A 7,744-nucleotide genomic window follows, 5' to 3' on the forward strand; every position below is an offset into this window, starting at 1 on the left:
TGCTCTTCCTGATCTCACTAAGCAAGGGAGTGATAGAGGCAATATGTTCTGAGAATTGCAGCGTCTGGCATGGTGTCTGCCAGCTAGTGAGAGCTTAACAACTTGTGGAAATCATCTTTTCTTTTGTTCGTTGATTTCTAGGAGGGCTGTGTGGTCAAGGAGTTGGAACTGGGGCGGGGCGGGGTGGGGGGCAGGAGGCAGCAAATAGAAGGCTGGAGAAGAGGAGGGAGGCAGAGGTGAAAAGACACAGGTCACGCTCTGTGACATGAAAGCAGCCTGTCTCCGGCGGGGATGGAGCAGTGTGTGAGTCTGTGGGCGTCCAGGAGGGGAGATGAGGAGTGGAGTGCACAAGAGGCTGAACCGCAGAGACCATATCCTGCCCTATTCACCCACCTCGGCAGGAGACCAAGGGCACAGCCGGGCCATCTCCGAGGGGACTGGACTTTCCTCCTGATCTTCAGACTAACCTGAAGCCTCCTCCTGTCCGGACCAGACCCAGCCTGCAGCAGCCCCGGCAACTGAGGGGAACACGTGCAGGCTTTCTCTAAAGCTGCCGAAGGTTTTTCCACCAGGCAAATGTTAGTACCCACCCTATCCTGCCCATTTTGGGCCCCAAGAGATGCTTGCTTTAGCCTTGCCCCACTGTGAGGCCTGGAGTAACAGTACAATTGAGGGTCCACATCCCAAATGTTTCAATGCATACAGGTTATCAAACAAGCTACATCTTCAGCCCAGTCTGGGTTTCTATCCAGTGTCGGATGGCCCTCTCTCCTTGTGACTGAGAAGCTTGTGACTGATGAATCATCCCTGAGCTGGCCCTGCCTCCTGAGAACGTGGCCCAGACCCAGGACTGAACCCAAGTCCCTGATGGAGAATGACCTGGCCAAGCTCCCCAGGTCAGGAAGTTTCCCCTCCCCCATGCCTCCCTTTTCCAGCTCAAAATCTGCAGGCAGTCCTGAATACCTTCCCAAACCACATTTCCCAGGCAGAGGAAGGGGAGAACACAGTTATCTGGGAAATGCGCTCTGCCCAGCACCCCTGCGCACTTGCCTTAGGGGCTTTGCGGTGGCCATCTTCAGGCAGGACAAGCCACGATCTGCCTGGTTTCCTTGGGTCTAGGCTGTGATTCCATGTCCTCAGCCTGCTCTCACACATCCTCAGATCCAAAGGTTCCTCTGCCCTGTGTATATCTGTTGTGTAAATAACAAAAACAAAACATGAACACATATTTGATGTTTACCCCTGGTTCTACAGTCAGTCTATTTGAGGCATTTCAAACCAGGACCCACACCCAGGGCTTGTAACTCCAAAGGGCGACACAGGATAGCAAGTAATTCTAAATGGAGAAACTGCCCTTTGCTACAGCATCTGCTGCATGTAACTGAGGCATTCCGGAAGGAATCATCTTACATTCATAATCTTGAATAACTCTCATGATAACTCTCCCAACTAGTACTAGGGAGAACATGCTATAGGGTGTCTCTCTCATGTGACTGTGCTCGAGAGCACTGAAACAGGACAGAGTGACACAAGAAGAGGGAGGAAAAAGAACGATGTTGCTGGCTTTCCTGCTGGAAGCTGAGCTTAAGTCCTCCAACAAACTGCCACAAACATGATGGCTTAAAACAACACATATTTATTATTGTGTAATTCTGTAGGTTAGACGTCCAATACAGGCCTCATAGGGTTAAAATCAAGGTGTTGGCAGAGCTGGACCCCTGTGGAGCTACATCAGGGAATTTTCTTCCTTGCCTCTCTTCCAGCTTCTAGAAGCTTCCAGCATTCCTTCACTCATGGTTCCTATCCTGTCTTCAAAGCCAGCACCGGCTGGTCAAGTTCTCACATGGCATCCCTCTGGCTGTTCTTTCATCTCCTTCTTTGACTTTCCATGAGCCTTGTGATTACATTGGACCCACCAGCATAATCCAGGATGCTCTCCCTGTTTTAGTGTGAGCTGATTAGCGACCTTAGTTCCCTCTGCAATGTTAATTCCCCTTTGCCATGAAACTAACCCATCCACAAATTCTAGGGAATAGGACATGGGAAGCTTTGGGGGGACATTACTATGCCGACTGTAAAGGGTAACATTACAAAGGGCCTTGCCACCTTGTGGAGGAGTCTTTACTTTGGCCTAAGGATAGAAGGGGATCATCAAAGGGTTTTAGTCAAGTGAATAATATGATGACACTGTGTTGTAGGCTAAACAGTTGTATTCTTTTTTTTTATCTGTAGTTGAGAACAGGGACTGGACCAAAGGAACTCCAGGCCTAAAATGGCCTGATACTAGGTCTTGGAGAAAGACCCATCCAGGAAACAGAGGAGAAATTATAGCCCTCTTGTAGGCTATACAAGTGGCTATAGCCCACTTGTAGGCTACACTTGTGGATACCTGTAGCCCAATTCTCAAACCGTATCCTCACCAAGTCTATGCCTAATACCTTGAGAGTCTACTGTAACTGAGATACTGCTACCCCACAGTCACCTCTACCTCTTTATGGAGCCAGGCTGGGTCAGAGAGCATATTTGTGAGGAAGCCAGAGAGCTGCCAGCCAAAGTGGGGAAACACACACACACACACACACACACACACGTCTTACCCTCATCTTGGTTTCCTTCACCTCCCTACATTTGGCAGGAATAGCTTGAATAGCATCACCTGTTTCTAAATCAGACTCCTTTTTGATAAGACAATTCAGTAAATACACCCTTTCACCTATTTATCTGTTTTATCATAGAGAAGATGTTTCCAAACCCTTAAGGTCTTATTTAAGTCACAAGAGTAAAATAAAATGTTAGGAAAATTTTATCCTCTTTTCATTACAACACTACAGTAAAAGAGGAAATTTCTAGAAAGTTCTAGAAATACTTATTAGGAGCCAAGCCCCCCTTCTAAATGACATTGGCAGCACTTCTTGACAAAGTGCTGATGTCACTTCTTGATGAAGAACTGGGTCAAGCATCTCTTTCAACTACATGTGGTTAATTAGCCCCATTGTTCTGCTAGTTACAATCAACTGTCCATATCATCCATTTGGTTCACAGAATAAAAGGCAATACTTTGCACACTTTACTCTGTATCTTCTGGCTAAAGGGTATAGTCAACACTGAGCAACAGGGGCCTGTTGATTCTCAGGCCTCTCCTCAACCCCAGGACTAGAGGCTGGGACTCCACCATTAGGTCGTTAGTTTTACCCCTACCTCTTATTTATGTTTCATTAAAGTCATTTGATTTTAGCCTTTTCATCCATTTTACCCATTCCTAGATGACACAGACTCCTCCAGCTCACTTTGATTCCATCCCATGCCCTTTCCACAGCCTACTGATCATTAGCTCACTCCACTCTGGGTCTACAAGATGAGGAAAACCTACCTGGCACATCTCTCCTTCCCTCTACAACATGCTATGGCCTTGTAGTCTCAGAACCTGGGTCCCAAAACTCTGACACTTACTAGTTGCCTTCACTAGTTGTATAATAATAATACTGTCCTTATAGAGTTATTGTGAGAATGAAATCTGTTCATACATGTAGAAACATGTAGGAAAAGGCTGTTCTAAGTGTATTTTATGGACCAGTACAGTCCACAAATTGCTTGGTCCCAGTCTGCAACTAGATCAATATGACGTATGACAGAACTTATTTTGAAACTTGTCAAGCAAATCTCATTGGATCAGTGAGTTTAAAAAGCAAAAAGAAAGCTCATTTGTCACGTTACAAACTTTAAATATTGATGTATATGTATTTATTCAAGATATGCATAAAGAACATTAATGTAAGAGTTGCTATTTCACTCATAACTATTTGTGAACTTTTAATTGTGAAATAACAAATTATTAGTATAATAATAATTCTGTATATTATTCATACATACCCTTTCAATAGTGCAACTAGTACAAGTTTTGTAGTTTTTTTCCTTTTTCTTATGTAATTTTCCATTCATTCCTTTTTATGTATCTTGCAAAAACACTAGCTTGTGAAAAACTGGGAATTAAAGAAAAAAGTAATCACTTGTCACAGAGAGTTTGAGGAGCACTGAAGCTCTCCTGAAATTATCTGGTACCCTTCAGTGTACAGCGCATTAAAAAATGCCAAAGAGTAAGTGTTCAATTAACATTACGTATCATTATTGTCATTTTATGCATAAAGAATCTCAGGCAGAGAGAGGTTCAGCATTTTGCCCAGCGTCCTAGGTCCACAGGACCTGGAATTATCTGCCTGTCTGCCTAAGGGAAATTGCCAGGTCTTGTCTCAACTGGGAGAAACTCCTGCAGGACAAAAAACAGGAGCCAAATGGGAGCCTGTCAGCAAGTTGACGTTGGTGCCGGCAGTAGCCGAGTTGAAATCGGATTACCCAGAAAGCACCTCTGGGTGCATTGCCCAAGGAATAGTAACAACCCTGAGTACTACCCATCCAGATGTTGGCACAGGGGACCAGCAAGGTACATAGTAACTTGGTGGAAAAGAAGTATCCAGAAACCAGATCCACTGGGCAGCACCAGATCTCTAGAGGTCCCTGGGGACCCCAACTTCTCCCCAAAGCCACAAGGACAAGTCAGCTCTTATCCTTCGATATCAGACACAATCTTAGGGAAAGGGGTGAAGGAAGAGATGCTCTTTGAGGGACTGTATCTTCTTAACAGAAGCTGAACCCCACTTACAGGGAGTAAGCTTTAAATTGGAGTGGAGCTGTAATTGATTTTCACCTAGTATCCCACGAGAGACTGCTGTAGAGCAAATCTCCTTTTCCCTGCACCTCTGAGTTGTGACAAGACTTGAATTTTTCTGTCCTGCTTCAAGGACCTCAGGGGAAAGCTAGAGAATGAATTAAGAGATCTCTGACCCCTGTGATCAGCGATCCACTCCTGACCCCTTCCCTCCAAGGCCCTGTGAGATCTGAGCCCCAGCACACAGCACCCCAGTCTCCTGAGAGCAAGTGTGAGCCGGCTCTTCACAGCCCATCAGCCAAACTTGAGGGCGAGGGAAGTTAAGTGCCATCGCCCACCGCAGAGCACGTAGGTGTATTTCACGGGCTGGGAAGCATGAGAGCAGCGCAGGCAGTGGGGCAGGTGGGCGGGCCTTCTTCTTGGGACTAATGAGACTTTTCCTGGCAGAAGCACATTGCGCTTAATTCTACCTTTCGGGGGAGGCAAAGAGGAAATGTAAGCACTTTCTTCAGTGAAAGATCTTATTTCGCGTCTCTTCGCTTGTTTATAAGATTTTAAACCTTTTTTTTAAAGTCAAACATCGCTTTATATCACCTATTGATATCTAAATATTTGAAAGAGAAGTGTAAGAACAGGTTTAATACTTATACCTGTAAAATAAAAGCATCTTTAAAAACCCAACTAATTCCTGAACACTTTTAAAAGTAAGAAACATCCACAGTTAAGGCTTCCTTTTTTTTTTTTTTCCCCACACTGAATGTTCCAAATGCTGTTTGTAGTGATTACATTACTGTATATGTTCGTCAAAATTCATTGAACTAAACCACCAAAAAGACTGAATTTTCAGTACGTAACTTAGTTTTTAAAAAAGTTAGTAATTTCTTAAATCCCGAAAGCAGTTTTAGGGAAATACATAAATCTTTTAATAGATTTTTTTAAATAATATTAAACTTACAGAAAACTCTCAGGAATAGTACAAAGAACTTTTCCCCCTCAACCCATTGCCCCATCCTCCCTGAATACTTATTTCCTATAAATAAGGACATTCTCCTACTGCAAAACAACCATCAAAGTCAAGAAACCAACACTGATACATATCCAGCCTCCCATCCAAAGACACCATTCAAGTTTCACCAGTTGTTCCAATAATATCCTTTATAGAAAAAGGATAAAACCCAGAATCACACATGGCATTTAGTTGTCCTATTCTCCTTCTGCCTAGAACAGTTCCTCAGTCCTCCCTTTACTTTTATGGTCTTGACATGTTTGGGGATTACAGGCCAGTTGTTTTGTAGAACATCTCTGAGTTTGGATTTGTCTGATACTTTCCATGATTAGATTCAGGTCATTGTTTGGGACAGGAGTATCACAGAAGTGATGCTATATTCTTCTCAGTAAATCTCAAGTGGCACACAATTTCAAAGTGTCCCCTCACTAGTAATGTTATTTTTTTTTATAATTTTTTTTAATGTTTATTTATTTTTGAGAGAGAGAGAGAGCGTGAACGGGGGAGGGTCAGAGAGAGAGAGGGAGACACAGAATCTGAAACAGGCTCCAGGCTCTGAGCTGCCAGCACAGAGCCCGACGCGGGGCTTGAACTCACGGACCGTGAGATCATGACCTGAGCCAAAGTCGGACGCTTAACCGACTCAGCCACCCAGGCGCCCCACTAGTAATGTTATTTTGATCATTTGTTTAAGGTGGCGTCTGTGTGAGTATGTGTGTATACATAAACTTTTATATCTATATTCATTATTCTGTCTATATTTACTGAAAATCATGAATCCACACTGATATCTCCAATTCCAAATGAATATCACAGGGCTTATGTGAGTTTTCTCACTTCTTGGACTGTGAGAAACCTGGCTCCCACCATCCTCAATGGATTTACTTCTTGGATTATCTCCCGTCACCCCACCCCCACCTTCACAGACGCCTCTTTACTTCACATGTGTTCAGACCTCCTGCTCTGAGCCCCCATCACCACCCCTACTGGATGGCATCTTCACCCAGGGTTGTTGGGCCTCTGCCTCAGCCCTGTCACTCACCCACACAGGTATCTTCCTTCATGTGGGAAACAAAGGCAGAAGGAAATGGCAGATAAAATTAAATTTCCTTATAATTTGCAGCCCATTGGCAGATACTCGAGGCAGGCAGAGCAAAATGTTTCTCCAGGAACTCCCTACCTTCTTAGTATTATTAATGCTTTGCTAGAGGGGAAAAAGAACCTTGGCTTGACAATAGCTAGGCCTCCAGTATTCTGTGAGTCTTCTTTAGTATATGAAAATCCCATTGGAAACTTACCCTTGACTTTACCTCCCCCACCTCCCAAGTATATAACCAGTGTCTCTTCACGGTCCCAGGGCAGCTCTTTCTGCCCATGGGCCCTGTCCCCGTGCTTTAATAAAATCACCTTTTTGCACCAAAGATGTCTTCAAGAATTCTTTCTTGGTCATCGACTCCGAACCCCACGAACCTCCCCATTACCCCACAAACCTCATCCCTCCTCACTCCATTTAGGCTCTGACACCCAGCCTTAATTCTGCCCCTCATGCCCTGCGATAGATGCCTATTTTGCTCAGTCCCGTGAAGTAATATTTGGGCTGAGTTTTTCAGGAAAGGAAGGAGGGATCAAAGGAGGGAGAGAAAGAAGACTTAGCCAAATGATGCTGTGTGGGGTTTTGTGGTCTTTCTAATTCAGGCCCGAGCATACCTAGAATTAGTTCTCTCCTATCTTGAAGTTAAGGCACTAGATATATCCCAGCTACAACTTCTTTAGCTAACTTCTTTACTTGACCACTTCCCCTCCCCACAAAAAACCCTCTTGAAGACAGTGTAATTCAACTTTTCCATTTAGCTGCACACTGAATTAATGTCAATGGCTAATTTAACATAACGTGTCCTTTTTCAGAGCCATGAACAAGTAATGATTTCCATTTGCCAGAACTGAAATTTTTTGTAAGTCCTTATTACAAGAACTGTGATGCCAAGTTAATATAGGATGGTTCTCTGGTCTTTGATGCGTGGGCACACATGAAAATCAAATGCTTTGTGATGCATAAAATTCCAGTCTTCAGTCTT

The sequence above is a fragment of the Leopardus geoffroyi genome, chromosome A1 (genome assembly GCF_018350155.1).
Source record: "Leopardus geoffroyi isolate Oge1 chromosome A1, O.geoffroyi_Oge1_pat1.0, whole genome shotgun sequence".
Lineage (NCBI taxonomy): Eukaryota > Metazoa > Chordata > Mammalia > Carnivora > Felidae > Leopardus > Leopardus geoffroyi.